This window comes from Triturus cristatus, chromosome 4_1 (assembly GCF_964204655.1).
Source record: "Triturus cristatus chromosome 4_1, aTriCri1.1, whole genome shotgun sequence".
Taxonomy (NCBI): domain Eukaryota; kingdom Metazoa; phylum Chordata; class Amphibia; order Caudata; family Salamandridae; genus Triturus; species Triturus cristatus.
Genome location: NC_140585.1, coordinates 293,680,434 through 293,689,772, shown reverse-complemented (window position 1 = coordinate 293,689,772; position 9,339 = coordinate 293,680,434). Strand labels below are relative to the sequence as shown.

The 9,339-nt window shown below is 46.1% G+C and overlaps 2 non-coding genes across 2 annotated transcripts; both read right to left on the bottom strand.

Moving 5' to 3' along the window:
* Positions 1-1,446: 1,446 nt before the first annotated feature.
* On the bottom strand, positions 1,447-1,746 carry LOC146854335 (signal recognition particle RNA). Its single transcript, XR_014959262.1, has one exon.
* Positions 1,747-6,536: 4,790 nt separating this feature from the next.
* Positions 6,537-6,836, bottom strand: LOC146854334 (signal recognition particle RNA). Its single transcript, XR_014959214.1, has one exon.
* Between the last annotated feature and the right edge of the window lie 2,503 nt (positions 6,837-9,339).

Here is a 9,339-nt window from a genome sequence, read left to right as displayed (position 1 = left end):
TTCCCCCTGCCCATCCTGGGGAAGGAGATTTAGCACCTCGCCCAGGATGTGCATTGTTGCAGGCCCAGGAGAGCAGGGGCTCTCCTACCCAGGGGTCCAGCAACATGTCTGCAGTGTGGCAGCCTGGGCAGTCTCAGAACAGACATGGGTTGTAGGCTAGGTTTTAGGGGGCATCTCTAAGATGCCCTCTGGGGGGCTTGGTACATTAAATCCCACACTGGCATCAGTGTGGGTTTAATGTGCTGAGAAGTTTGATACCAAACTTCTCAGTCTTCAGTGTTGCCATTATGGTGCTGGGAAGTTCGTGTTTGACGAGCTCTCAGCACCATGTACTCTTAAATGGCAGCACTGCACTTACAGTGCCCAGGAATGTACCTGGGTACTGTAGGGGCACAGTGCTCCTGCTCCTGTGCCCACACCATTGGTATAGGGCACCCAGCTAGAGGGGTGGCTGATGTATGCCATGGCAGTGTAGGTGGTGGGCATGGCACACAGGGATGTGTGCCATGTCGACTCTTTGTTTTGTCTTGTACCCAGACACCCAGCCTGCAAGGGCAGTGTGTGTGTGTGTAAGGGTACAGGGCCTCTAAGGGTGGCACAATGAGTGCTGCAGCCCTTAGAGGCCTTCCCTAGTCAGAAGGCCCTGGGTACCCAGGGTACCATTTACCAGGGGCTGACATGTGTCCAGGGTGTGCCAATTTGTGTTTTGTGTTTTTAGGGAAGGAACATAAGCCCTGGGCAGCTGATTGGCAGGAGTCCAGGGCTCACTCAGTCAAAGTACATTCAGCAATTCAGCAAAACGTGGGGGCATACCATGCAAGAAAGATGGCACTTTCTCACATGCAGCGCCTGTCAACCTTCTCCTTATGCTGAGATTTTTAAACAACATCAACATTTAAAAGTATTAAACCAGTAAGAGTTAGCTGGAGTAAGGCCAGAGGCTCCAACGTTTGGGAGTTGCACAGCCCTCAGTCTTTTCATGTTTCGCTCAAAGAGTGAAGGGCCCTGTAATTTCTCCTTCTCATTCACATATGAAAAGAATGACGGCTAATCAAAAAATGAATTAGAGCTGGACGTAGAAATGCAGCAGAAGGGCCAGCAAGCGCATTTCTAAGTTGCTCTATGAAGGATGTTTTTGTACTTGACAGATCAGTTTAATCCTACAGGTGCGCTAAAAGGAAGAATGCATTTGAGTCATCCTTGCTGAAAATCACACAGCCATTTATTCTAGGTTGCACTGAGTTTTCAGTCCTCTCCGCCTGCTAGCTTGTTGTTGCAATATGTCTCAATTCTGGAGAATTGTCTGCTATGCTGAAATGCGTGGCCCAGTTCAAATGTTCATCATATTTCCTGGAAAAATATCAAAAGGAAAACAAAAATGTGGTTTTGGGAAAATAATTTATTACACCTTGTAAAAATCAAAACTTTCACATTTGAGTCAAAAAAGAGAGGCTAGGTCTCACTATTTTGCTCAGGCTGTTTTACACGTACTGCTCACAGGTGCTGTCCTGCTACCAATGGGCATGGAAGCTTTGGCCTGCTCTGTTTCCAGCCTGGGTCAGTGCACCTCTCATTACACAACCTGAAATTCTAGAGCTCCCTCTAGAACACCATATTGATGCCCAATGCAGCATGGACACCTGATCAACACAGCTGAGTGCAGCCCAGAACCCCTGAGCTCAAGCGATCCACAAGCCTCTGCCTCCCAAGTAACTAGGACAACAGGCACACGCCACCTTTCCCGGCAAACACTGCAGCTGTCCTAATGATGAAATGCATTCCATAAGTAAGGATAATGATAAAGTAAGGTGGAATGAATTGATGGTTTACCAACCATGTTTCAAGAAAATCAATTTCACTATCCTTCAAAGAAAGGAATAGAATGTCTTATCAAGAAGCAGTGTGAATATGGGAAGGGGCTTTTAAAAAGATGTGGAGTTTCCTAAAGTAAAAAAGAGGGTTGAACTGATTGAAGGGAGAGAGGAAGTAGGGTCGGAAAGATTGTGACGGGGAAGTGAATACAACATAAATACTAGTATTTAGAGAGTGAGAGACAGGTAGAGGGACAGAAGGGAAAGGAGAGTGAGAGTGAGAGAGAAGAGCCAGGTTAGGGCTGAGTTTCACTTTATCTGCCAGTGACTCCCTGTAGAAGCTTGCCGGCACAATTTAGGCTGTCCAGTAGGCATCCCTTGTTATGCCGAGCCAGCCAATATTGAGAAAAATAGCATGGGTCACAATGATGGAACTCGTCTGCAACATCGGAAGTTTTAAAGTGGTATGGAGTGGGAGGGCTAGAAGAGTTACCATAAAGAATGAATACGCGTCATTCTGTTCTCTAGCCTCAACAGCTGCAAGAGAGGAACTCCTGCTGGCCAAGAAGACCAATGTCAGTTCAGCTTGAACAGGTGAAAGCATGCCTGATTCTGCAAAGGTATGAGATTACACTTTTGCGTCAGAGGTGGTCACGGGCTATTGCACATTAGGAAACCGTTTATTGAGGTCCAGTTGGATTACTCTATCTTCTACTAACTCAAAATCAGCTGCTCATGCAGTGTTCTATACCGATGAGCTATTTTGGTCCTCCCTGCCCCTTCCAGCTAGTGGGTCCCCTGACTAGGTAAAATGATTCGAACAGATTTGCATATCTTTTCATAGGAGACTTCTTGACTTATTTTATACTGTGCCAAATCAAGGTAGATTGAGTAATGATCTTGACAGACCTATATTGGAGAACTGCAGTGTGAGAAAGTGGCTCTGTATATACTGTTCCCAAATAGGTACAAGGTGTACAGAGTCCACAGTCCCCAGAGGTTTGGCAGAGGCTAAAGTTAGATATAACCTTACTCTCTAAAGTGGTAGCTTGGTTGAGCAGTAAGGCAGTATCAGAGGACAGTGTAAAGCATTTGTTGCACACACTCAGTCAGCAAATGGTCTCACCCACTCAATAACTGAACTCTAGGCCAATGGTTTATCTACAAAAAATATATGCTTGTTTTATTTTAGAACCAACAATAGGTATTAAAATATACTTTCTCAGAATGCGATGCTTTATATAAATACTTTTGCAATATGCAATTGACTTTTGTAGAAAGTTACAAGTGGTTGCAATAGGCAACAAAATTTTAAACACAATAATGCATTGAGCTCAATGGAAGTTTCAAGTTATTTGCAACAGATTACTTTTAGGATTACTTTTGGATTTCCAGGACTGGATCCTAGATTCAGTCCTGGGTCAGTACTTGGAATCAAGTGATAAAAGTCGACTTAATTACTGTGATGATTTTTAGACAATATTTTGCTATTTTAAAAGTTGACAGAAAATATTTCATAGAAAACAGTCAAAGATTCCCTATGGCAGAAAATTCAAGTTGCAGGTATAGTATGTTCTCGTTACTTTTGTAATCCAGTACTGGGTGCCTAGACTCAGTACTGGGACCTTTATCCAAAACAGGTAAGTAATTACGTTTTCAGAAATTCTACGATTGTTAAAGAATATTTAAAGCGTGCAGAAATTGACACTTAGAAGAAATTTCACAGAAAAACAGTCAATGATTTCCTATGGGAGAAAATTGGGTTACTGGTAAGTACAGTTGTAAGTATTTTTCAGAGTCAGTGCTGGGCACCAAGATCCAGCACTGGGAGCTCACCTAATAGCAGGTGAGTATTTTCGTTTTCGTTACTCGGCTGATTTTTGGTGAATATTTTAAGTTTTGAAAAGTCCACACTTAGAAGAAATTTCAGGAAAAACCAGTCAATGTTACCCTATGGAGAAGATTGAGTTATCGGTTTAAAGGTAAGTACTCGACTGGCAGAGTTAAGGTTCTGGGCATAGACTCAGGCGTCTCCCAGGGTCAGGTAGGTACAGTTGGTTCACCCTCAGCGGCACAAGGGCGGCCGGGTGCAGAGAGAGTTAGGCCCAATGTTATCCTATGAGAGGTAGGGGGGCCTTGGTTGGTGGCTGCTGACTAGCAGGCCACGTGGCTGTGGGAGCTGGGCTCCTGGTCACTTACTCAGGGCAAGTGGGGAAGTAGATAGATATAGAGGTTGCACTGCCAGGGCCACTCGGGCGGCTGGGTGCAGGGTGCTTTTGAGCATTCAGGCGCTCAATTGATTTGAATGGGAAATCTCTGGTTTAGAAAAAGACTGCAAGCTCGGGGACGAAGATTCTTCAGGTGCCACCACCACTTCGAGAGGTAAGTTGGGTAGTTGGAGGATAGGTAGGTACCCCGGGATTGGGCACAGGGGGCCGCGGGGCGCCGGGTGCAGGGGTACCTTTTGGTGTCGGGAAATCTTACCCTCTGTTGATCGCGGTTGGGGGGGCACCTGGTTCTGAGGCTGCAGGCTTCTTCAGGAGTGTCGAGGGAGGTCCTTGGGTGCCGGACTCGGGGTCACAGTTGCCGTGGGGTCGTCCTTGTGGTCTTTGTTCACTCTGGCACAGGCCAGGCTTGGTGGGTGCAGAGTGTGAAGGGTTCGCGGTTCCGGGCTGCTGCCAGGGATTAGAAGTAGATTTGAGTAGAGCCTCTACTCATGGGAGTCCCAGGGGTTTAGAGTCAAAAGGTAGCCAGGTCCTCCAGGGTTTGTGAGGTTGCTGGCCACAAGAGATGCCGGGTTGGAGCAGGAGCAGGTTCGAGGGTCGACAGGCCGGTAGGGCTGGGGCCAAAGCAGTTGGTGTCTTCCTCTTCTTAGCAGCTGCAGGGCAGGTCTTCTTTCTTCTAGCTCTTCTTCGGATTTCGGAATCTGGAATCTGGGGAAGGAAGGTTCAGGGTGCCCCTAAATACTAGATTTAGGGGCGTTACAGGTAGGTGAAGGGCAGGGACCAATGGGCCCCTGTCCTGGGGTGGGTACACCCCCTATCCTGCCTCTCTCCTGTGGGAGGAGGGCAGTAGCCTAGTCCTTATTGGGCAGGGCTTTCCATCTTCAAGATGGCGAGAGCCCGGAGATGTGCTTCACCTCGCCTCCCCCACCTGAGGGGTGGGGTTGGCAGGCTGGCACATCCCCTGTCCTTATTTGGGGTTTCCGGCCAAGCTTCCCGCCAGAGTGGGGGGTTGCAGTGGCCTGGGGAAGCTCACAGAGGCGGCATGCCTTTGAAGCTTCCCCCTGCCCATCCTGGGGGAGGAGATTTAGCACCTCACCCAGGATGTGCATTGTTGCAGGCCCAGGAGAGCAGGGGCTCTCCTACCCAGGGGTCCAGCAACATGTCTGCAGTGTGGCAGCCTGGGCAGTCTCAGAACAGACATGGGTTGTAGGCTAGGTTTTAGGGGGCATCTCTAAGATGCCCTCTGGGGGGCTTGGTACATTAAATCCCACACTGGCATCAGTGTGGGTTTAATGTGCTGAGAAGTTTGATACCAAACTTCTCAGTCTTCAGTGTTGCCATTATGGTGCTGGGAAGTTCGTGTTTGACGAGCTCTCAGCACCATGTACTCTTAAATGGCAGCACTGCACTTACAGTGCCCAGGAATGTACCTGGGTACTGTAGGGGCACAGGGCTCCTGCTCCTGTGCCCACACCATTGGTATAGGGCACCCAGCTAGAGGGGTGGCTGATGTATGCCATGGCAGTGTAGGTGGTGGGCATGGCACACAGGGATGTGTGCCAATGCGATTCTTTGTTTTGTCTTGTACCCAGACACCCAGCCTGCAAGGGCAGTGTGTGTGTGTAAGGGTACAGGGCCTCTAAGGGTGGCACAATGAGTGCTGCAGCCCTTAGAGGCCTTCCCTAGTCAGAAGGCCATGGGTACCCAGGGTACCATTTACCAGGGGCTGACATGTGTCCAGGGTGTGCCAATTTGTGTTTTGTGTTTTTAGGGAAGGAACATAAGCCCTGGGCACCTGATTGGCAGGAGTCCAGGGCACACTCAGTCAAAGTACATGCAGCAATTCAGCAAAACGTGGGGGCATACCATGCAAGAAAGATGGCACTTTCTCACATGCAGCGCCTGTCAACCTTCTCCTTATGCTGAGATTTTTAAACAACATCAACATTTAAAAGTATTAAACCGGTAAGAGTTAGCTGGAGTAAGGCCAGAGGCTTCTAACGTTTGGGAGTTGCACAGCCCTCAGTCTTTTCATGTTTCGCTCAAAGAGTGAAGGGCCCTGTAATTTCTTCTTCTCATTCACATATGAAAAGAATGAGAGCTAATCAAAAAATGAATTAGAGCTGGACGTAGAAATGCAGCAGAAGGGCCAGCAAGCGCATTTCTAAGTTGCTTTATGAAGGATGCTTTTGTACTTGACAGATCAGTTTAATCCTACAGGTGCTCTAAAAGGAAGAATGCATTTGAGTCATCCTTGCTGAAAATCACACCGCCATTTATTCTAGGTTGCACTGAGTTTTCAGTCCTCTCCGCCTGCTAGCTTGTTGTTGCAATATGTCTCAATTCTGGAGAATTGTCTGCTATGCTGAAATGCGTGGCCCAGTTCAAATGTTCATCATATTTCCTGGAAAAATATCAAAAGGAAAACAAAGATTTGGTTTTGGGAAAATAATTTATTACACCTTGTAAAAATCAAAACTTTCACATTTGAGTCAAAAAAGAGAGGCTAGGTCTCACTATTTTGCTCAGGCTGTTTTACACGTACTGCTCACAGGTGCTGTCCTGCTACCAATGGGCATGGAAGCTTTGGCCTGCTCTGTTTCCAGCCTGGGTCGGTGCACCTCTCGTTACACAACCTGAAATTCTAGAGCTCCCTCTAGAACACCATATTGATGCCCAATGCAGCATGGACACCTGATCAACACAGCTGAGTGCAGCCCAGAACCCCTGAGCTCAAGCAATCCACAAGTCTCTGCCTCCCAAGTAACTAGGACAACAGGCACACGCCACCTTGCCCGGCAAACACTGCAGCTGTCCTAATGATGAAATGCATTCCATAAGTAAGGATAATGATAAAGTAAGGTGGAATGAATTGATGGTTTATCAACCATGTTTCAAGAAAATCAATTTCACTATCCTTCAAAGAAAGGAAAAAAATGTCTTATCAAGAAGCAGTGTGAATATGGGAAGGGCCTTTAAAAAAGATGTGGAGTTTCCTAAAGTAAAAAAGAGGGTTGAACTGATTGAAGGGAGAGAGGAAGTAGGGTCTGAAAGATTGTGACGGGGAAGTGAATACAACATAAATACTAGTATTTAGAGAGTGAGAGACAGGTAGAGGGACAGAAGGGAAAGGAGAGTGAGAGTGAGAGAGAAGAGCCAGGTTAGGGCTGAGTTTCTCTCTATCTGCCAGTGACTCCCTGTAGAAGCTTGCCGGCACAATTTAGGCTGTCCTGTAGGCATCCCTTGTTATGCCGAGCCAGCCAATATTGAGAAAAATAGCATGGGTCACAATGATGGAACTCGTCTGCAACATCGGAAGTTTTAAAGTGGTATGGAGTGGGAGGGCTAGAAGAGTTACCATAAAGAATGAATACGCGTCATTCTGTTCTCTAGCCTCAACAGCTGCAAGAGAGGAACTCCTGCTGGCCAAGAAGACCAATGTCAGTTCAGCTTGAACAGGTGAAAGCATGCCTGATTCTGCAAAGGTATGAGATTACACTTTTGCGTCAGAGGTGGTCACGGGCTATTGCACATTAGGAAACCGTTTATTGAGGTGCAGTTGGATTACTCTATCTTCTACCACCTCAAAATCAGCTGCTCATGCAGTGTTCTATACCGATGAGCTATTTTGGTCCTCCCTGCCCCTTCCAGCTAGTGGGTCTCCTGACTAGGGAAAGTGATTCAAACAGATTTGCATATCTTTTCATAGGAGACTTCTTGACTTATTTTATACTGTGCCAAATCAAGGTAGATTGAGTAATGATCTTGACAGACCTATATTGGAGAACTGCAGTGTGAGAAAGTGGCTCTGTATATACTGTTTCCAAATAGATACAAAGTGTTCAGAGTCCACAGTCCCCAGAGGTTTGGCAGAGGCTAAAGTTAGATATAACCTTACTCTCTAAAGTGGTAGCTTGGTCGAGCAGTAAGGCAGTATCAGAAGACAGTGTAAAGCATTTGTTGCACACACTTAGTCAGCAAATGGTCTCACACACTCAATAACTGAACTCTAGGCCAATGGTTTATCTACAAAAAATATATGCTTGTTTTATTTTAGAACCAACAATAGGTATTAAAATATACTTTCTCAGAATGAGATGCTTTATATAAATACTTTTGCAATATGCAATTGACTTTTGTAGAAAGTTACAAGTGGTTGCAATAGGCAACACAATTTTAAACACAATAATGCATTGAGCTCAATGGAAGTTTCAAGTTATTTGCAACAGATTACTTTTAGGATTACTTTTGGAGTTCCAGGACTGGATCCTAGATTCAGTCCTGGGTCAGTACTTGGAATCAAGTGATAAAAGTCGACTTAATTACTGTGATGATTTTTAGACAATATTTTGCTATTTTAAAAGTTCATAGAAAATATTTCATAGAAAACAGTCAATGATTCCCTATGGCAGAAAATTCAAGTTGCAGGTATAGTATGTTCTCGTTACTTTTGTAATCCAGTACTGGGTGCCTAGACTCAGTACTGGGACCTTTATCCAAAACAGGTAAGTAATTACGTTTTCAGAAATTATACGATTTTTAAAGAATATTCAAAGTTTGCAGAAATTGACACTTAGAAGAAATTTCACAGAAAAACAGTCAATGATTTCCTATGGGAGAAAATTGGGTTACTGGTAAGTACAGTTGTAAGTATTTTTCAGAGTCAGTGCTGGGCACCAAGATCCAGCACTGGGAGCTCACCTAATAGCAGGTGAGTATTTTCGTTTTCGTTACTCGGCTGATTTTTGGTGAATATTTTAAGTTTTGAAAAGTCCACACTTAGAAGAAATTTCAGGAAAAACCAGTCAATGTTACCCTATGGAGAAGATTGAGTTATCGGTTTAAAGGTAAGTACTCGACTGGCAGAGTTAAGGTTCTGGGCATAGACTCAGGCGTCTCCCAGGGTCAGGTAGGTACAGTTGGTTCACCCTCAGCGGCACAAGGGCGGACGGGTGCAGAGAGAGTTAGGCCCAATGTTATCCTATGAGAGGTAGGGGGGCCTTGGTTGGTGGCTGCTGACTAGCAGGCCACGTGGCTGTGGGAGCTGGGCTCCTGGTCACTTACTCAGGGCAAGTGGGGAATTAGATAGATATAGAGGTTGCACTGCCAGGGCCACTCGGGCGGCTGGGTGCAGGGTGCTTTTGAGCATTCAGGCGCTCAATTGATTTGAATGGGAAATCTCTGGTTTAGAAAAAGACTGCAAGCTCGGGGACGAAGATTCTTCAGGTGCCACCTACACTTCGAGAGGTAAGTTGGGTAGTTCGAGGATAGGTAGGTACCCCGGGATTGGGCACAGGGGGCCG